This window comes from Schistocerca nitens, chromosome 6, assembly GCF_023898315.1.
Source record: "Schistocerca nitens isolate TAMUIC-IGC-003100 chromosome 6, iqSchNite1.1, whole genome shotgun sequence".
Lineage (NCBI taxonomy): Eukaryota > Metazoa > Arthropoda > Insecta > Orthoptera > Acrididae > Schistocerca > Schistocerca nitens.
The window spans coordinates 472,322,760-472,346,170 of record NC_064619.1 but is presented as its reverse complement, the minus strand read 5'-3'; the positions used below and the strand labels follow the sequence as shown (position 1 = coordinate 472,346,170).

The window sequence follows — 23,411 nt, the reverse complement described above, 5'->3', positions numbered from 1 at the left end:
CCACCCCTCGGTGACAAACTAAGCGGTTGGAAGGCGGTCTTCGTTGGTGCAGAGCCAGATTTTGCGCATGCGCCGAACGGAGCAAGTGAGAGCTGCCCATTAGTTTCAAGGATGACTGTGTACGTCGTCGGAGGCTTTCATTATATAACTAAATAATTATCTGTCGTAGAGGCCGGAGAATGGATGATTTTAAATTCTAAATCTACATGCACGTAAAATTCTGTTAGTTGAATATATCTGTGGGGTCCACTGCTCCATTCGTCACAGGACGAACCGCCACTGGCTCGTACTTCGTTCACTAAACAAGAGTGCGACAGTGCGTAGTCAAGGATAACAGCATTAGCCCGGGTCCCATTCACTTCTGCTCTGGATCTTATGGATGACGATAACGAATTGAATATCGTTGGATGTCTGTCTGTGGAACCCATAATGATTTTTGTAGAATATCTTCCTCGATCTCGAAGAGGGTCGTAATGCGTCATCGTAAAACATGTTCCACATTTCTAGAACGGAACGCCATCAGTGATACAGGCCATTAACTATGTGTGTTTTGTTGGCAACTAGGTTGACGTGCCCTTTTATCTAGTCGCTTAGCACCTTTCACTGCGCCAGCTTCTTACGAGAAGGTGCTGATAAAAGAGGAGCTGAATGTATTCCTGTATGTGACTTCCGTTCAAGAAGCACAAGAAATCTGCATGCAGTAAAGGTAGTCTATGGCTGCCCACACATAACTTCTCATCGCTCTGCACTTTAGTAAGGAACTAGTTCGATGGGGAAGCTTATACTAGAAGTGAGCATTTATGTTAGACTGGAAAAGTTAATTTCTGCTATTGTTTCTTGAATTATTCACTTATTAGTAAGTTGGTAACACCACGAATGATTTGAGAAACAGCAGCATTTTGCGCAGCGAAAAAGCCACAAAATTCTAGCGCTAAGTGTCGTGAGGTGAGTACAGATAGGAAATTATTCGTACATAGCCTTCCGATAACATGTAACCAAAGCGAAAACTAAGAGACTCACAAAAATTGCATGGCTCGCCCTATGGGTTTCAGCGGGACATATATTTATCATCAGATGCATCCCTTCCTACAAACATGGAGATGTCTATCGCCAGCAGGTTGAAACGGAATAGTGAATCAGCTGCAAAGACTGGTGGTTGTTTCAGGTGACAAACTTCTGTCGGCACGAGAGAAGCATCAGCAGTCATTGCAGTGCCGAGCTGCAGAATTAAAAGTAAAATAAACTGATTTGGGAAAGACAGATTGCTGGCGATATGACAAACAGTAATTGGCTCAACCTGAGACTTCGATATCGCCTGTCAGGCTTGAGCTGTGATGTACTGGTGTTGTGACGGGAGACGTCGTACGTGTGCGGAGCGTTGTTTTGTTTTCCTTAGGGGGCGCTGGTAGTGTCAGCATATGCTATGTTTGTTGTTTGTATTACATTAATAGAGACCGTTTCAGTTTTTGATGGAGTGCGGATACTATTGAATACACAAGTTTGGTTACTTAAGAGAAATATGAGTTTACGCAGTACTCCGCTTACGCTCCTAATCGACTAGAGTTTAAACGTTATCTTTGGTTGTCTTGGTAACGTGAGTACACAGTGATTATAATTTACGTGAACTTCGACACATATTTTTTCAAATGTGACCCAGCATGTAATGGAATGAAATCAATAACTTAGTGAACAGTAATAGTAATATCACTGAAATAAGGAAAGCTGATATTTCGAAAATTACCTAAAACGTAAGTCTTCAGAAAATTATTTTAAATGAAGGCCGGTTATTGTAACGTACAGTGAGAAGAACGCCATGTCAGTAATTGAAATTAATGTACAAGGTGTACCAGAATTTGTTCATTTGCATAGACGACAGAATAAAGTGGCCAGATCCAGGTTAGTGGGTACCAACTCACCTCTATGTGGTACCTGAAGTATTCACGAGTGGTTTTCATGGATTCTGCGATTTTCTGTTGAACTATATTGGTGAATACATGTTACTGCGGTTTGTCCATTTCTGCAATTTATTGCTCTCTGTATCGATACTGGAGTAACCGGTCAAGCTTGTTGCCATATTACGTTAACTTTCGCGATGTGTTTTGGTATTGCTTTTCCGCCTTCTGTACGATATTACATTTAGGTTTCCTGTGCTGGTGTCTGGCTTTTCAGTTAGTTGTATATGTAGTGTGATTTCTTCGATACCAGTTTAACCTATCTAATTTGATGGTTTATTTTTGCTTTTTTCGTTGCCAACCTCTGCGTCCTATTCTTCATCGTATTATTCTTGTTGTTCTGGTTTGTATACTTTAGTATTTCCACGATACCGTGGCTTTCATATGAGAATTTCTCTCCCCAATTTGCCAAGTTTCCTCGTCAGGCCCAATATTTATTATTCAGAATTTCTATGTTTACGAATTTGATTTTTATATTTTGGTGGATACATATTACTGTGTTTTGTCCATTTCTGCAATTTCTTGCTCTCTGTATCGATACTGGTGATTATGACGTCTTGATAGCCATTTTTAAATCAAATTTGTGTTGCATTTTGAGGCTTGTGATGATGTCATTGGTCAAAGTGGACAGGTGTTACCGGAGGTTCTCGTTTACCCCAGTAATTCACCATATTTGTGACACAGTGTCGTACGTCTGGCCGGGACAGTACGCTCCTGTTTGGCCTTAGGACTGTACGTCAGTCTCAATTGACTTAACAGAAGACAGCTAAAAACAGGGGACGGACTGACACAGCGGCGACTGTCATCTCCAGACCACGTCACGGCCGGGCACAGCTGTTAATCATTTTAGTAAAGACGTAATGCGTTATTATGTCGCAGGTTGCCAATAATTTAACGTGTGAGGTAAATTTATCGGTTGAAATTCTCGAGCGATGTACTGTGGTGCTGTAACGATATAGAAGCTCACAGTTATTGCCCCAGATTTAAGCATACTTTTAAATTATATAGGCAAACATCAGCTCTCTCCATTTGGTCTTTTCCAAGGTCACTTGCAAGCAATAAATATCGAGAGCGTGGATGCCATGGCACCAGATATCGACTAGTTAGGTTGCGTTTACAGCGATGTAATAGTGAATACTGTCTGCAGTGCTCTACAGACGAGTGAGATGAAGCAAGTGCATTGTCGACTTGCTATACTCCCACCTGGGACGAATTACTTACGAGAGCGCATACTGTGGAAAGTGATTTAGACTTTGAAGGTAATTTCGTGGATTGTCGCCGGAAGACGTGTGTGAAAATGTTTTTACAAAACGACCGACGATGATCTCCCGTTTTAGTTATACTGTATGAAATGTATAAAAGCACTTGGATGAGGAAAAACACGTACTTCGTTGGATGTCAGCTGACGATAGAACTGAGTATTATTTTAGTCCCTTTATGGGTTAAAGAATATGCTTTAGAAATTACTACTACAGAAAGTGAATTAAATACAAATACTGTTGGCGATTACTGCGGTTTTTGTCATGAGGTGTGTTATGTGATACAGACGAATTGTATTTATTTCAGTAGCTGCATGTTTACAATTTGCGGTTGGATAGCTTTCCTTGCAACACGTTCAGAGTTTCTCTGAGAGTATCCGACTACGGCAAATAGCAGTGCTCCAGAATGCAGTTGATTTGGAAATTACTCTATAATTCGGTATACTTTGACATTTGACTGCAAGACGTCTCAACAATACATTTATTGTGAAGGAAATAGGAACTTTTTGTTTGAACAGCAGTTGTATATGACATAATTAACGAAGTACTATGAGAGCATAGTGTTGTTAAGTAACAATGCTGCAGGAGATCTTTTCCGATTCTAGTGAAGTAATAGAAATAAGTGTAGCCATCTGAAACTAAGACTGTATTTGAGTTGATTAATCCAAAGACGGAACGTTCTCAAGCAACACTGAATTGATCTCATGTAACGAGTTCTAAGAGCTGCCGAATAACAACTCTGTATCGAATCCACCTGAGACACCACAAAAGGGTAATGAATCGTTATATGAATAATTACAACAGCAATAGAGATGTGTGAACCATGACTTTGGTTTTAATTCAGCTACTTTACTGCACTTTCAATTGCTTTGCTGATTCTTGTGCCCATAGTAGCACTCCCATTAAAGTTAAACTTCCGCTTAAGTCTTCTTAAGTTTCCATTTCTATGTCGTTTCATTAGCCTTCAATTATCGTAAATCAACTGTTCAGAAAATTAAAGAACTTGAACATCTTCGGAATACTGGATACCTATGTTCGTCCATCCGTTGTTCAAATAGGGCATTCAGTACCTTTCAAATTCTGCTTCTTCGTGTGCTGTGTTATATTACCCTCACCAACTTCCATTTTTAAAGTAAGAGATCAGAGTCCTCCCGATAGGTTAGCCTCTTAGGTTAGACCGCACGTGTTTCGAGTTGAGCTTATTAAATTTTAAGAGTATCAAATAAATAATAAGCTAAAATTCGTCAGCTTATGTGTTCTGGTGGTAATATTTTTAGAAATTACGTTAAAGTGGTACGTACCTAGCACTCTACTCAACGAAACCACAAGAAAAAATAAATCTAGAAGCTGTATACCTAAGTTTTTGGAACTATACGGAAGAGAGATATTGAAATGTGCAAGTCAAATGGCATTCACGGTAAAAAAGGTGTATGGAGTATGAGAGAAAGATTGTTTGTATTCCGCAGTAGATAGTTTTGCTATGCCATAATTGTGGAAAAATATTTTCAGGTCTGCAAGACCTTAAGCACAGTGTTGCCAATAGCATTCTCAAAGTTAATTAGAAAATTGTGACGAATCAATTCACACTACGATACCGTTATCGAATTGCAAAATACCGACCGCATTTTAGGCAGAAGACTTACTTGCTTCACCTTACATTTTGTCCTTATTTGTAAACTATCAACTGCAGTAATGTATTGCCTAATAATTTTACGTTACATCGCTTTATTCTAGTTTTCTATGTTGTAGGTCGGGAGTTATTAGCTGCCAATTAGACTTTCTGTGTATTCTTTCTAGAGTTAGAAGCTACCATGAACTAAACTGTGCTTTATCATAGACATTAGAGAATATTCCATCTTTTATTACTGAATTTACATGTGTGTATCAAAAATGTTTCGCCTATACGTCCTAGGCATCTTGAAAGCTGTGTGATATAAAATATAATTCTAATCAGTTTTTCTCTATATAATGAAGCATAACCTTAGCTACAACTTACGAAAAGTGCTGTAAATAATAACAATATTATCCTGCTATCTTCATATTTACTACGCAACAAACCATCACTATATGACGTTTGCTTCTATTGTGTTTGCGTTATTATTTCATGTAAAGTCCTTAGGAAGTTGGGAAGTAAATTCTTTATCATTGTTACCTAACGAAATATCTTAAAATTCCCAAAATATTCTTAATCTTTTTCATTATTTTTTATGGGACAAAATTTTTTCATATTGTAGTTAGCAATACAGCCATGAACGTTACGGAATACTCCAGACTGTAACAAAATCCTAACGTCAAGATGATCCAGACGTATATGCCATGCATCTGACTCGTGTCATAGCCCCCACATATCTTCCAAAAGGCTTTTCTTTACTTTTTGTGAAATAGAAATTTTTTTTTAAATAAACATCTGCCTCCTGTAACAGCATTTTCCTCTCTAACATTACTATAGTCCTGAAGGTAAAATTTAACTTTAGAACAATTCGTGGGGTATAGTGCCCACGATATAATCAGCAGTGGACATGAACTCTCTCTGAATTCTGAGTTGTTCTCAAGGTTGAGCATACGTTCGTAGCATTAACTCCGTCGTTTACTGGTATGACGTTGCATCCACATGCTAATTAACTTTTATTCGCCCAATGGAGTCCAATGAAATGTAGCATTACTGTGAAAACACTAAGGGCCTGCAGTTTATGTGTGGCTCTTGCAAAGCAACTCGTCACGCTCCTGTTACTAGCAGGTGCTGTGTCCACGTACCTATCATATCATATTCACGTATGCTGATCAGCCAGACTATTATGACCACCGACCTACTGTCGATCAGTTCAGGCACAGGAGGGGAACACAGAGCTGAGTTCGAGTTGATGTGTTGGCCGTCCCATCTCGTCACAGCTGAACCCGATCGAATAAATCTGGGATGTATTTCAACGTGGTGTCAAGCTCATTTCCCCCCACCATGGAATATCCTGGAATTAGGTGATATGCTTGTGCGGATGTGGTGCCAACTCTTTCCTGTGACCTACTAAGGCCCCATTGCAGCCATGCCGTGACACATCAACGCTGTTATCCGTGACATAGGCTGACGTACTGGTTGTTAGGTAGGTGGTCATAATGTTCTGGCTGATCAGTGTAGTAACAGGATGGACACTCGTTATTGATTGAACGCTATCCAGCTGCTGAGGCCATCAAATGTTGATTACGTTTTAGTTCCTGTGTTATGTAGCGCTATATTACATGTGGCTCAGTGAGGTGAAGTGTAAATATCGAATTTACAGGAACTAATTTGTTATTCTTGAAAGCAGCGATTTTTAGTCACTCTAGTCTTTTAAGTATTATCCTTAGTGCTAATGATATTGCAGGTAAACTTAACAAATTTTTAAACGGTAGTCCGTGGCCTCCAAATATTTCCAGTGGTGAACCGTCAGCAGAAAGGTCCTGAATTTTTTGTGTATTTTTTGTTTTCTTTTTTATTAGTTAATGTTGCTCACATCAGTTTCTTGGTGAAATAAAGATAAGAAGGAATTATTCGGGTCTAGCCCACCTCCATCGACGGAGGAGTAATGACAGATGGAGCTCGCATTGGGGAGAAAATCGATCGAGTTTTAACCCGAAGGAACCATTCATGTGTTTGCCTTAATCTACTAAGAGTCTAGATCTTGGTGGTCGGAAGAGAACTTGAACCGCAGTCAACCCGAATGCGAGTCCCCTGCATTACCACAACGTCACCACTCCAAATAAAACAAATTATGAGACAAGTTTATCTCAATAATCCGAAGGTTTATTGGATTAATAACTGTGGTTTCAGGTGTTATTGGCCACGGCATCTCGGTCGAACAGTTTGGCAGCCATACGGTTCTCTCCAGACGTCGTGTTGACAGCGACGCCTCCACACGTCCAGCGCCTGACATGGCGGTTCTCAAGGGCTGCTCGGTGTGAAGTACAGACCTCCATGGTGGGCGCGGAGGACACTGGAGAGATCTGATGACAGATATAAATTTCAAAATTAAAAACGTCACCCTATTATGGTGGGTTGATATGACATCTTTAAAGAAAAGTTCATTATCGTAGGACTGAATGCTAAAAATTTGTTTTCTGTATCTGTAGAAGGGATGTTTCTGTCGCCCCAACTCATCAGCACTAGGATACTAACTGTCGCAAATACGAATTTATCCGTGAAAATTACCAGAAATGAATGTTTGCCTCCCTGAGTGTGGTCTATTGTGGTGAAATGCTCTACAAAATTGTTGTACCATGATGGTAGATAGTTGTTACAAGTGTCAGAATATTGTTTTTTAAAGGTTTCTGCAACATTTTAGGAAAAAATCACTTTTCTTTTTTATGTGTGTTGTGGCGTGTGAAAATTAGTTCCCGTCTTTTGCTATTTCCAGTACGACACCTGTGGAAACCGGTCGTGTGAAAATAAATAAATTTAACACTGAAGCGTTATTTTCAACCTCTGCTTTCTGAGATAGTCGATATCCCACGCAGACTGATGTATTATCCTGAACTGAGTTAGACTCATTAAGGAACGGAGAGAAGAGTGGTTGTTGGTATATGCATCCATACCAAAATAGTACAGTTTCTTAAAACAAGTAGTGGAAATGTTCAGTTTAAATTCGGAGAGTTTCATGGATAATTACGTGACAGAAAAATAATCGATCGTGCAACATAAAAAATGGGATCAAAATACCAAGTATAATCGTAAAACACCGAAGGTGAAACTGTGATGAAAACTTTACTATTTTATGGGCGGGAGGGGACATAGAAGAATGTTTTCTGAAAGGCTCTCAATGATATGAAAGTGTAGCAACCATATTGCACTGCTGATTCTTGAGTTTAAGTGTATCCTACCAATACTAGAACGAAAAGAAATGTATGTCGTAAAACGACTACGTATCTGAACACAGTTCACAACTGGTATAAAAGAAGAGCAGATTATGGGTACCGACAAAATTTATGTGGCTACCAAGAATTTTGTAGCCATGGCGATGTACCTAAGCTGACAGTATTTGAGTTATATTAAAAATCGTAAAACTGTACACTAGAAAAAAACTATGAAGATTCTGCTTATGAAGGGAGCTACCATGTGACCATGAAACGAGAAATACACTTAGAAACCAAAATCTGTTGTTCTCTGCAGAGATCGAAGTACAACTCACCGTAACAGCACGACTTTAATCCTCTTCCTGCAGCCGTTGCTGCAGCAACTCCACGAAAAAGGCGTCCAGCGTGAACTGACGCTCCTGTTGGAAAAGAACTTATTACTTCTATGTTATCCAACATGTGGAGTAATTCAAAATTTTTGCTAGTTTCTATCACATAAAAGTGTTACGATGTGTTAAATTTATCACAAATTTAGCAGAGTATAGATATAGATATTAAGAATATAGTAATTCAATTTAGTATACAAGTAACACAATTCGTATCACGTCTTAGCAATTATTAATATTAACAGATAACTAATATCCCATTATCTATAACATTTTCTGAGGACGACTGGTTAATGATGTGCTTCTGAAGTTATGCCGTGTTGTTCTTTTTTTATGCCCAACATTTCAATAACTGACCGAGACATTTTCTTTAGGTAGTGTGACGTTCCCCGACTGGTTTGAATCCCAGCAGCAACTACCATTACCGCAAAGTACGCAGCACATGAACTTTATGGCTGGTATGTCCGTCAAAGTAATGTGCACAGAATGAACAATATGGCGTAACAGCCGGAAGCAGCATCATATTCGAGTGTAAGTTATCGTGTACTGACAAAACGAAAAGTTCACTGTGAAACCAAGTGCTACTATTTCTAACACTGTTCGAATTTATACTAACCGGAGCAGGACGGATTTCTTTCTCTTCCTGCAGGCGCTTCTGCAGCAAGTCCTCGAAAAACGCGTCCAAAGTGAACTGACGCTCCTGTTGGAAAAGAACTTATTACTTTTATGTTATCCAACATGTGGAGTAATTCAAAATTTTTGCTAGTTCCTAACACATAAAAGTGTTACGAAGTGTTTCATTTATCACAAATTTAGCAGTGTACAGGTATCATTATTAAACATATAGTAATTCACCGCAGTATCCAAGGAACACCAGTCGTGTGATGTCTCAGCAACAATTAATACTAACAAATAACTAATAACCCATTGTATTTAACATTTTATGAGTGCGACTGGTAATTGATGTGCTTCTGAGGTTATGCCGTGTTGTTGGTCCTGCTTTATGATCAACATTTCAGCAACTGACCGATTCATCATCTTCAGGTCGTGTTACGTTCCCTGACTGGTTTGAGTCCAATCACCGAATACTCATTACCGCAAAGTTCGCAGCACATGAAGTTGATCGCTGGGACGTCCGTCGAAGTATTGTGCACAGAATGAACACAACAATTCGGCCTAATGCCCGGAAGCAGATCAGTAACTAGTATCATATTCGAGAGGAAGTTATCATGTAGTGAGAATACGAAAAATTCACTTTGAAACCAAATGCTACTATTCCTTATACTGCTGTAATTTACACTCACCGAAATAGAAAGGACTTCTTTCTCTTCCTGCAGCCGCTTCTGCAGTATCTCCTCAAAAAACGAGTCCAGGGTGAACTGACGCTCCTGTTGGAAAAGAATTTATCAGTTTGATGATGTAGAGCATGTTTAGCATATTAGAGATGGCGGTAGTTCTTTACATTTACATGTGTTGCAAATTATTATATTTATTTCGAATTTTTGGCCTACAGTTAGTGATAGTGAGTGTTCACTGATTGGTTGTAGTATCAGCTAGAATTCTGTTCCTCCGACATTCACTACCATTATCCTACGTACGATGAGTTAAACTGGTACGACAGAGGGCTACAGTGGAACTACCTGAGCCACGGTATTTTTATTACAAGTTCCTCCTTGTTCTTCCTCAGGAAACGAAAGTAAGTGGGACTGTAACAGGTTTTGCTAATTTCTCTGCTCTCTGACTCCACCGTACAATTAGTTTTGTCAATCTCATATTAAACCCGGTCAGCAGGTAACTGGCTGAGCAACCAGATGGTCTCCAATGTCGTCTTCAACCAGTCGTTCGTGTTGGACGCATTATAAGTAAAGCTCTGCTCCTAGACTATTGTTCAACATAAATCTCTACGAGTTGACAGGGATGTTTCTATTGTCAAGCCCCTCACATTATTTGTTCAGTGTTAACAAACACCACACCTAATTTCCTGGCATGATAAATCATTTGGTTAGAATCAACTGTCTATGTCTTGGATCAGTGTTAAATTTAATGGCTCTAAATGACAGTTGTTAGAATTGTCTATTCAGCGTTCGGTGTAGATTATCAACTTTATCTTACCTGATGCGAATATAACGTGCTAATAACACGGTGGAGAGGAGCTAGGGCCAGTGGGATCTAGGGGACAGAGCAAGCAGATAATGTAGCCAAGGAGGGCTGTAGGGAACACAGCGAGACACAGCGAACATACGAGTTTGGAAGATGGTATGAATGGTCAAGCATGCGGCAAGTCTCATACACGTCGCTTTGACACGCTGAAGTCACCCTATCTTCCATCCGAATAGGACACATTTCTAATGGCTTCATACTCATGTTAAACGACCACTAGATCTGTGACGCATGTAGTATTAGAATTCTTATACTCCATATTTTACGGCGCTTCTGCGAAGGCAAAAGTAAATTAAGAGGACTCCAGCTCTTTGTTTTACTTGAAGTCGAAACGACTATGGCAAATTTTATAAATTTTATGTAGGTCTGGAGACAAGGTCACAGTTTAGGATACAGACGTTTATGAGCTCTAGTGATCAACAAATCCATCCATCCACCAGTGACATTCATAGCTGCCGGTATTTATATCTGATCACGAAATCTAACAACATCCGGGAGAGCAGTATGCTGACTACATGTTCCTCCATACAGTGACGTATATCGGCTGACTATGACGAGGCGGTCGATCGGTACCTTTGTAACTTCAGAGGCCTGTTTGGACGGAGTTAGGTAGTTAGCTGGTACTTTATATAATCGGCACAATCATCACTCGAACAGAGATGCCTATCTAAGACGTGTTATTTACAATGACATGACACATGGGATGTTTGTAGCAAATCAGATATTCCTTTACAGGAAATCGTGACAGTTTGCAGTATCTACTGACCATGTTATGTACAATCAGGCAGCTCTCAGACTTTACTGCTTTCCATGTTACGTTACCAGTGATGAAACGTGACGTGGCTCACCTGCACAGTACCCCGAACAGCGACCAAGTTCTTCTCCCCTCCCACACACCGGGAGAAAAACTTCTTCACGCGTCGGAACATTGCTGTAACGATAACAAACAGCACGTTAGATATCGCCAGACCGTGTCCACGAGTAAGTCTTATAGCAGTGTCTCACAACTGGATCGCAAGAAAAACCTTGGACCGTGACAACACCTCTGTAAACGTAACTTTTGTGATAAAAGCAGCTGTCAGTGAAATAACCTACATATACAGTCCATATATTTGATTAAGCTTATACTTTGGGTACTAGTCGTGAATTAGTTATTTTAATTCTTTTTTCAAAAATACGTTGTGGATGAATCAAAATATTAGATCTACAACTTTGCTTCTGCCGTTTTCAATAGACGGCAGTAGCGGCAAGTGGGGTTCGGGTGGTTGGTCATAGGTGTAATACAATAAGCTTAGGCATGTGTAAACATAATGTCATAAAAATATTAGTCGATTTGTGATTGCATCATAAAGTTATTCTCGATTAAGAACGTCAACTTGCGTACTCATTTCTCTCCATTTGCGGGAAGTTTTAATTTTCTACTTTAACATGAAGAAATCGGCGGCTGTGGCTCTTAAAATGCTAAGTAGGACCAATGGTGAGGGAACTATTAGTGGAAGAACGTGCAGACAATGTTTTCAACGACTTAACAACGGTGATTTTGATGTCAAAGACCGTCATGTCGGTGGAAGACAGAACGTTTCCGTAGCTACTGAAACAGACGAAGACAGTCACAGGACATCATTATCCAAAGCAATTGATGCGTTCCAGCGCAGCACCGAAACACAAACGGCCTCAATACAGCGATAGACACGTAAAGGTAATTTTGCAGCAGGTCAAAGCTCGACCCCATGTCGCAAAACCCGTTGAAACGAGAAGTCCTGCCCCTCTCGCCGTATTCTCCATACGTTGCTGTCTCTGACTACCACCTTTTTCGATCAGTGGCATACATTCTGGCTGACCAACACTTCTGATCGTATGAACTAGTGCAAAATTGAATCGATTCATGTATCCCCACAAAAGGCCCCCAGTTCTTCCGCCACTGGATTCGTATGCCATCCGAAAGATGGGAGAATGTAGTGGCCAGAGATGGGCAATACTAAGAATCATAATTTTTTGTAAGGTTTTCACAACAAAGCCCCGAACGTCGTGAAAAAAACGGTGGAAGCAAAGTTGTAGAGCTGTAACAGTTCTTAGCAGTCAGGCAAAGGCGTGCTCATTACGCGGTACTTTTATTATTAGAGGATAAATTTCTTTTTATAGCAACTATCTGAAAGCATAGATATTAGACGGAACAGTAATTAGCCAGAAGTACAACACTCCATTAGTTTCAGATATACACCTAGTTCAGTTTTTACAACTTTCGATTTGGTCAATTGTTACAGTTTGATTTGATAACTATCTGTCTCTGAGGAAGGAACAAAAATATGTTTTACATGTATGTACCTTATTGTGTTGGCCGTGGAATAAAGTCACTAATTAATAAACTACGCTATAATCTCGTGGCTTAAATCAAAAACTCTTCCGCGGTTTATGACGAGAATACGATTTTTACGGCTATCCATGTTACCGAGTCAATGTATTCTCGCCTTACTGCACTGATGCTTCTTTGTGTCAGAATCATCAACTACTTATGTGTAACCCTAAATCAAAGGCATTCTTTATCATCACGTGAGCTAAACAATAATCTGCATGACATATGAACAACTTTTGCGACTGAAAACTGCTACGCAACGGTGACTTCAAAAGGAAGATAACAGAAGAATTGCTTATAAGCACCTAATAGCTTTAATGTTTAACAGTGCTCAAAGATATTCATGCTATTTCCTTGAGTAAGAGGAAAAGATAATATTTTTGCTATACTGCCACGTCAGCTCAGTATTATCCTACGCAACTGGAACCTATTTACGAGTTTTCTTTTTCACAGACGGCAGAAAATTACAGTAGCACGAACCAACAATGACACATACCATGTGCATATGTAGCAGAAAACGAGAGAGTGGTGACGCCGTTCTCATTGTGAAACTAAGCTATAAATTTTAGAATATACTATTCTAGCACTTGAACATTGTCAACAACTCAATAGAGAAATCTGTCTCTAAACGTCAAGCATTATAGGAACCTTCTGAAGCTGCATGACATATTGAAACAAGTCCTGGAATGTAAATCGAAGAGCGTTTTCCTTTTCGAAGGAAACACTATCACTAATAACATGTTGCGAAATCACATCACTGTACATCGTTATGCTTCAGTTTCCCAGTACTTCTCCACTAAATACTCATTCGAAAAAAAAATTATTCGATATTCTAAATGAAGAGGTATACTGTAAATAAGTAGGTGACAAATAAATTAATGGCTCTGGCCTCTCGGCGAGTACATTGTACCTCGCTTTTTAAGCAGGGAATTCGCTCCGTTCAAAGCTTCTAAAGCATCTCAAGAACTTCAAAATATTTCGTCAATTATTCTAGAAACACAAAATCCAACACTATAACGCTTCAGTCAAAATTAAAAGTCCCTTTACTCAATAACTCACAGAACCAATTCGGTTCGATACCTTAAGTACTCGGGAGAATACGGAAGTAACTGCTACGCAACAGTCCACCACGGTTAAGGTGTCATAGGAAGGTTGTTAGAAAACCCTGTAGTCGGCCTTAAACACGACCTCCGTAACGGCAGAGCACATCATTGTACAGGAACGTCGATATCGATAGTTAAACAAGAGCTGCAATAAAATTTTAAGTAATTTAAATCCATACAGTTGGAATCAGTATACAAAATGTGTTCTTCTTCGTAGACGGAAGAAATTCCAGCAATATGACCCTACAATGATCACAGGCAGTATGTATGTGTAATCGACAACACAGGAAACACTGTTACACAGCAATCATTGTGAAAGTATGTAATTAAAGGAAGCAGAGTCTACGAAGACAACCACAGATAACACTTAACAATCCGACTACATTCACACGATCACAAAATAGACCATCACGGTCGAAAACAATCGTAAAAAAGGATTTTATAGAGGAGTCGTTGTGCACATTCCATTAGAGACAATCGATTTCGGTCTAGAATGAGGCCGGCATCTGGTTCGAAAATCGTCTCAGCTATGCTTTCGTATAATTCCAATAGCAGTTATCAAGGTACATAACTCGACCATTGATATTATCCGTATATACATAACACTGGGAAAAAAGGTCTATGAGGTTAAATGGACGTATTGTAACGTACATACAGTTAACATCAAAGATGGAACGATGTAAATACGAAACCGCTATTTCAGTTCATAGCTGAAATCGTTTTTGGACTTGATGACGGTCTGATCCCCACTGGAATCGATACTTTCTAATAAAATGTACTGCTACAGTTGCGTATTACATAATGCAGTTCTTAACAAACATAGAAAAGCCCTCGAAGTTATTGTACGAGCACATAAAATCAAAGTAATGGGACAGCTGCAGGAATGAGAGAGTTCTGTGCAGCAACAAACTAAAACAAGAAGTTTGATAACGCTAAGATCATTCAAACCAAAATATCGAACAATATCTCACACGAATTCATCTAGAATAAGCCCAACAAAAAGATAAGGTTCAAATGGTTCAAATGGCTCTGAGCACTATGGGACTCAACTGCTGAGGTCATTAGTCCCCTAGAACTTAGAACTAGTTAAACCTAACTAACCTAAGGACATCACAAACATCCATGCCCGAGGCAGGATTCGAACCTGCGACCGTAGCGGTCTTGCGGTTTCAGACTGCAGCGCAAAAAGGTAAGGAAAACACAAAATTGGATTCGAATAATTCGCTTGATCTACAATGATCAAACCAAGTCAGGGGTGCAGACACACATCCACAAAACAACAACATAATACAAAAAACACACACACTAATTCTTTCGGAAAAGACAGGAACTATTCCACAACAAACCTACAAAAATTCTAAAAAAACACAAGTGGAATCACAGTGTACAGTGGCCATATACACAAGGTGATTCACGAAGACATGCAGACTAAAGAAAGATGTTTATCATAGGTCCGCAGACGTTTGGTTACGGAGTTACGGCTATTAAGAGATTTTACCTGAAATTTAGCAACTTTGCTAATATGAAGCCATCGCAACACAGTATGAGGTTAAAGTAATGCACGATTTCCATTTATTTTGTTGTTGCTGGTCTGGTGAATCTAATAAAACATGTCCCAGACGTGCACGTGCAATAGTTTTCCAGAACATGCGGAGAAGCAAAGATTATTATACAAGTAAATTTGTTTACTTTTCATTAAGAATGTAGCAAAGTTTGTCATTATTTGCAACCGTTAGTGAGTTTTTTCAGTTGTTTCCTAACCTTGTATGTACACTGTACAACTTCCTTAACACTGAGCTTTGCTTTTGCCAGTAACATGAATTCATGTGTGCTATGGTATTAATAAAAGCAGATAATCTGAAAAATTAATACCGTTCCTGTTAACATTATTACCATCATTTCTCCAAAATTAAAATCACTACTACTTCTGTTGAAAACTTTGTGCAATTGTCTGGAATTTAAAAAGAAGAAATTTGGTCAAGTAGTTAATGAATTAAAAATTTCACGAAATTACTTCTTTTCTTCTCTGGATGTTCTGGAAAACTATTGCAGAAACATGTCTGGGACATGTTTCATTGCATTCACCGTATCAATGACGACAAAATAAATGGAAATCGTGATTTACTTTAACCTCGTACAGTTTGCGATGGCTACATATTAGCGAAGTTGCTAAATTTCAGGAAAAATCTTTTTTTAGCCGTAACTCCGTAACTAGACATCTGCGGACCTATGTTTACATGAACTTTTTTCTTTAGTTTTACTTGTAGAATAATATATTAAAATATTTGCATATCTTTGTGAATCACCCTGTATATCAATGGAGAACAGCAATATCACACACACACACACACAAACACACACAAAGAACAAGACGCACATGAATTTCTTCGGAGTAAGCCGAAAAAAGCGAAAGAGTAAGTAAATTTCGAGTAAACTCTATTGCTTAAGCGAGAACAGTGATACAAGAGAAAACTCCACATTGCAACGACTTAATCGAAAAGTTACCCACACAAATTCTTCCAGAATAAACATTGAGAAAATAAACACTAAAATTTGGAATCACACTATAAACGAAAATAAGCAGGTGAAAAACCGGAAACATGTAAGTGACTAATAACTACCAAAGACTCGATCCCATTTACCTAAACAATTACTATGTACCACAGCACCAAAACAATAATTCACCGAAAGGGTGAGCCAGCGGTAACAATAAAATGAACCCTATAAAAGAGTCGACTCTATATACGCAGACCCTCAGCGACATCATATTCGAAGAAAAAACCGGCCAATAATTCATAAGTTAAAAACCACGAATAACATTACCACTCGTTCAACTCAAGACCATTTCAGCAATGAACTTAGGTTCCCTGCCAACCTCTCCACACACAAGTCGCCGACATTGCAAATACAGCTAAATAATTGAAACGATCAGCATGGTAATAATTATATCTAATCACTTTAGTTGCAAAAGATTGTCTTCCGCTCTTAAGGTAATGCCTACCCTCACCCTCGGAAATCGTGCGGAATACAGAAAGAAACAAGTAAATATTTGTCAGCAAACAAAACAAAAATATAATCGCAACTAATTTCTCCATTGACAATTTAACCTGTAGCAACAAATTTCTCCATCGTAAGTTTAACCTGTGATCTCAAATTGCCCCTGCCCCTCCTCCCTCCCCCCCCCCCCACCCCACCAACAACAAACAACACCATCGTATATCAAGACATATTTGGAATAAACAGCATATTTTACAAACTTTGTAGATTACACTAGTAACTAATACAAACGCAGATAACATTTAATAACAGGCCGCTTACACCTTTCGCAACGTAAAGTCATGACGTCACACAAGACGTCTAGGATAAAACTAGACGAATTGAATCGGACAGAGCACTTGATATTGATGTCATTGTTAAACTAAGCAATTAATTTGGGAATACACAACGAAATCTCATGAACTTTAAGAAAAATTAGGTATAGAAGTCTGCCTCTACAAGTAACCACATGACATCTTAAACTCCATGAAAATTTGAAACAAAGGCTATTTCACGTTGTATACTATTAATAACTGCATGTTCTGAAGTAATACTACATTCCTCCGCACGCTTCAATTTTCCAGGACTTCTCCACTACATACTCAGTCATTTACAAGCTTTTACGATATTCTGGCGCCAGATGATTGCGTATGGTCAATAAATATGCAACAGTTAAGTCAAGAGCTTATACCTCTTGCGGGTACGATGCACCTCGCCTCTGAAGCTGGGCGTTCGCTTCGCTGAAAGCTTCTAAAGCTCCTCAAGAACTTTAAAATGTTTCGCTAGATGTGCTCGAAACACAAAATACAGCACTGAAGTACTTAATTGACAACTAAAGCTTCTTACACTCAATAACTCGCAGAACGAATTCGTATGAACACTTCGAGTACTCCAGAGAATACGGAAGTAATTGCTAGGCAACGGTACTCTACGGTTTAGATGACATGGCATTGTTGTTAGCATACCCTGTGATCAACATTAAGCAGCAACCCCGGTAACTGCAGAGCGCATCATTGTTTAGGGACGTCGATATCAACAGTCAAACAAGCACCGGACTTAAATTTTAAGCAATTTTAATCTATGTAAAACGAAATAATCATTTTTTGGGATTTAAAGATACCCAGAGGTATCCAAATAATGAAAACGCCCCAACAGCCGATAAACTCCCAATGGATTTAATAGTTAACAATGCGAAGCGCGTGAAAAAATTAATGAGACTGACAACACACCGAGCGATCTGACAACGCCTTGTAACAACAACACATGTGTAGAGCTGTTTGTCATCTCTTCCACTTGCTGATCAGTACAGCCGTTACGTCATTTTTGAAAGCGCCGTCAGGGAAGTTCTGTTTGTTTTTTTCTTTGCGTGTTACGAAAGTGTTGTAGCGTGTTACGAAGAGCGGAATTCAGAGCAATGTTACGCCATCGAGTGTGACGTTTGAAAACCTGAAACAATCCTATCGGGAACATTCCTTATTAACAGCCCAAGTTTCTCGGTGGCACAAATCATTTCTGGAAGGCCGACAACACTTTGAGATGAACCTCGTTCAGGGAGACCTTCAGCTACTAAAACCGACGAATACGTCGATCATGTGTTCTCTTGTGAAATCAGACTTATGTGTAACAATAAAGACGGTGGATTGACATGTTAAACACTTTCACCATACATGCCGGGCGTTGTGGCCGAGCGGTTCTAGGCGCTTCAGTTTGGAACCGCGCGACCGCTATGGTCGCAGGTTCGAATCCTGCTTCGGGCATGGATGTTTGTGATGTCCTTAGGTTAGTTAGGTTTCAGTAGTTCTAAGTTCTAGGGGACTGATGACCTCCGATGTTAAGTCCCATAGTGCTCAGAGCCAATAAAATTTCACCATACATCAAATTTAGACCTTACTCTTGCACGTATGAGTGATTTGTGCCAAATGGTGCCGAGAGACCTCACAACTGAGCAGGAGGACAGTCGCAAAAACGAGTGCGTTGATCCTCTTGAGAGGACTGCCAGTGACCACGAATGGTTCAGTCGTGTAATCACAGGTCATGATTTCTGAGTACGGTCCTGAGACAAAGCGGCAAAGTAAGGAGTTCTAAAAAAATGGTTCAAATGGCTCTGAGCACTATGGGACTCAACATCTTAGGTCATAAGTCCCCTAGAACTTAGAACTACTTAAACCTAACCAACCTAAGGACTTCACACACACCCATGCCCGAGGCAGGATTCGAACCTGCGACCGTAGCAGTCCCGCGGTTCCGGACTGCAGCGCCAGAACCACACGGCCACCGCGGCCGGCAAACTGTTCTACATTGAGACACATCCCCCACCGATAAAAGCTCGAATGAGCAAATCAAAGATCAAAGCAAAACTGACTTGCGTTTTTGACATATTTGCATAAAGAATTGGTTCATCTGTGTTACAACGATATCCTTGAAAAGCTCAGGAAAGAGGTGAATCGAGTGAGACCAGACATTGCTGATTGCATGCTGCATCAGGATAGCGCCCCATGCCACACTGCCACTTCCATCACAGAGTTTTTGACCTCAAAAGGCATTTCTGTTGTCCCACAGCCTCCCCCCCCCCCCCACACACACACACACCCGTATTCACGTAATATTGGTCGTTGTGACTTATTTCTTTTTCCATAATTGAAAATGTCTTAAAATTACCTCGTTTTGGGACTCCGGAGAACATTTAAGAGCATTTGACCTACATGGTAAAGCCTTTCATCGCTTCCACCGATACCAGGGAACAACGACTTCGCCGGCCTATTGCTGCCGTTTGGCACTACTTTTCAGGAGACATTATTGTCGATTGAAAGAAATAAAACCTTGGTAAATTAGAAATCAGTCTCATTGCTTTTCTCACACACCACGTATGCCAAGATATTAATTCACATGTCTTGTGCAACAGATGAGATAAACTGTTTTGTTATGGTGTCAGCTTTACTCAATACGATGCAGTCGACTTGGTACGAGTTCGAAAATAAATTTTCCTTCGCACACGCCAAAAAATTCCAGTAGCACTAACCTCCAACATCGCAGGGAGTACGTTTGAGTAATCCGCGAGGGAGAAAGATTGGTTACACCGTCATCATTGTGGAACTAAGCTATTAATTTGATAGCCGGCCGAGGCGGCCGAGCGGTTCTAGGCGCTACAGTCTGGAACCGCGTGACGTTACGGTCGCAGGTTCGAATCCTGCCTCGGGCATGGCTGTGTGTGAGGTCCTTAGGTTAGTTAGGTTTAAATAGTTCTAAGTTCTAGGGGACTGATGACCTCAGAAATTAAGTCCCATAGTGCTCAGAGCCATTTAAACCAATTAATTTGATAATACATGATGCAAGACCATGAACATCGTCAAAAACTAAGTTCAGAAATCTGCCTCTACAAGTAAACATCCAACCTTTGAAACCGCATAAAGAAGTAAAACAATGAGCTATTCACGTTATCGTTAACAACTACATCTTCTGAAATCATACCACTCTCCACCACACGCATCAATTTTCCAGTTCTTTTCCAGTACATACTCAGCCATTTACAAGCTTATACGATACTCTAACAGTAAACGATTCTTTACGATAAATAAACAGATGATACTTAAATTAATGTCTCATACCTCTTGCTGGCACAACGCTCCTCGCCTCTGAAGCTTGGCGTTCGCTTCGCTGAAAGCTTCTAAAGCTTCTCAAGAACTTTCAAATGTTTCGCTAGATGTTCTCGAAACACAAAATTCAACACTTCAATACTTAGCTCACAACTAAAGCTTCTGACACTCAATAACTCAGACAGCGAATTCGTATAGGCACTTCTGGTACTCCAGAGAATACGGAAGTAATTGCTAGGCAACGGTATATGACGGTTTGGGCGACATGGCATTGTTGTTAGCATACACTGTGATCTGTATTAAACAGCAACCCCAGTAAATGTACAGCATCCATTATTTAGCAACGTCGATATCAATGGTTAAACGACCACGGACTTAAAATTTTATAAAAGTTAAAGTTCAGGTTATCGGAGAATGACATCGAATCATAACGACGTCGAATGCTCGTGCCTTCGATCCCGCACTTAGTCATATGTTGAAATATTTCTACACTGCAGAGAAATTGATTCCCTCAGCGCATGTGACTTCCATCTGACTTCGATGTCCGTTTGTTTGATACCACTAACCTGTGTCACGGTTTATAAATTTCCTATATCTTTCGATTAATCTCTTCATCGTAAAAATGGAAGACTTGTCAATGCGACGGATCAAATGAGGGATAAGTGCTTTTATTGGCCTCATCCATACATTTTATTACTTTATCAATACATTTAACGCATAAAAGTATTGTGTAACGCCTTTTATATCCTATAACTGGTGTTCTGAAAAGAACCATTTTAGACGGTAAACTTACATTGCCCAACTAAGCTAGGCTGGCTTAGAGAACAAATGGCTGACATGTCGCTCTGAAATGGCCTCTTGCGTCTTGGAACTTTTCCTTGGGTTCTCAGGTGGGCGAATATCAGCCAGAAAGCTGCGTAGATTCTCCGTAAGGCCACCCCTGTGATGCCGAGCCAGGTGTCTCAACATTCTTACTGTCACATGATCAGTTCTATAGATGCACGTCAAGTACTACGAAATAATGCCAAAAAGCGAAACATTCAGTTATGTAGGAATAACGTCATTTAGATGTACACTTTATAAGTCCGATAATGAAGGCCCTTGTACAGCACAGTGAAGCAGATAATTAGTCGCATTCGTCCAAAATCCGTACAAAAATTACTTCGTCATGTAACTTCTAAGATAATAAGACTTTTTGTAACTATCAAACTAATCAATTACTAAAAACTGAAATTACCTACTCAGCTGATGCAAATCGTACCTGTAGTTGGATAAGAATAGTAAAGTCTACGTCTCAACAACAGTGGTATATAGCCAAATATTACAGTTAGTTAAGCTCCAATTATTCTGCTCCCTCTCCATTGTCACCGTACGCCTACCATACTATCACTAACTTACCCGGGGACGCTGTAAAGTAAAGTGCCATGTAGTGAAGAGCTTCACTATGATCATAAAAATACCATGCATATATCACTTTGGAATGGCAACAAATAATTTTTAACATTATAAATATTAGACGGTCTCTTTACGTAACTAATGAAAGTGTAAATAATTTTATCGTTTCAAATTTGTTCGGCATTTCAGAGGGTAAGTGTCAGCCTATACATCTCAAAGGCCCACCGCTCAATGCGGGTTGGGCTAAAGACTTTTTTTACACTTATCACTTTTTTCACGTTCGACAATGATTCCTTAATGTGACAGATTCGAGGTCAGTCCATGGTTTGTATTCTATGTTAAACTGCAGGCCACTTGTAACAGATTCGCTAAATCAGTTATAAGGACGAGGAAGCGACAAGACCATGCCTAGTAAATTACTGCGGTGTTCGCACGAACTTTCGTGTTGATGACAGTTTCATTATTACATTTATACATTACATAGATTTCCTTGTACACTTCGGAAATATTTTTAAATACATGTGAATGATTTGCGAAATATAATTGTCACCCCAGTCTATCACTTCTGGTTGTCGGGCTCCATGGTGGCCATGAGTCACGCTGGTAGCCGAATACTGTTTGGGGCGTCTCCAGACACATCGTCGTCGTTATTGGGGCTCAGTTCGAAGCCAGAATCATCACTGAAGACAATTCTACTCCAGACAATGCTCTCCCAGGCCGAATGTGACCAACACCGCTGCCAACGGTCTTCTTGTTGTACATTGGTCGATGGCAGTCAGCGTAAGAGGCGCCCTGGGCTCAGCCCTCTTTCGTCTCTCTAGGTCACCATTCCTAATTGACGCTGTGTTCGTCCATGGTCCGCCCATTCTTGCTAGCATCGTTGAATAGTTGCGTGGTTCCTATGCAAATGTCGCGCGACGGGCCGATTACTCAAACCGGCTTCTTTGAACTAAACTACACATCTTCTTTCAAATGCTGACATCTGCTGATATTGTTCAGTAACTAAATTCTCAAACATTTTATGCCCTGAGATCAGCATTACCCTTGTTTGTTTTCCTTGCCAGCTGTGAGGTGAAATTGTGCTCCAGCGTTACACATTCATCCATTGGTTGCTAAAGTTTCCAAGTTTTCATTTTCCTTCGAGACCTGTATGAATATCAATTTTTGATCAATTTGAGTCGTTTTGTGTGTCTTAGAGCGTATATTAGATGCTAAAATCGAAAGAGAAGCCAAGTTGTTATAATAATCAGAAATGTGTGGTAGTCACCATCTACGAATCGCTGAAATAAGTTACTTTTAAAGCATTCAATTAGGCTCTTCTTCAGTCGTATCAGAATAAGCATGTCATCGTTG

At 39.8% G+C, this 23,411-nt stretch overlaps 1 long non-coding RNA gene across 5 annotated transcripts in view; it reads left to right on the top strand.

Moving 5' to 3' along the window:
- Positions 1-23,411, top strand: part of LOC126263059 (uncharacterized) — a 498,584-nt gene that overhangs the window by 228,745 nt on the left and 246,428 nt on the right. Inside the window, exon 3 of one of the 5 annotated variants that reach the window (XR_007546813.1) lies at positions 7,014-7,071. The exons of the other annotated variants lie outside the window; for them this stretch is intronic. This is a non-coding gene — a long non-coding RNA (uncharacterized LOC126263059). Of the gene's footprint in view, positions 1-7,013; positions 7,072-23,411 lie in introns of those variants that run through there. 5 annotated transcript variants of the gene reach the window in all.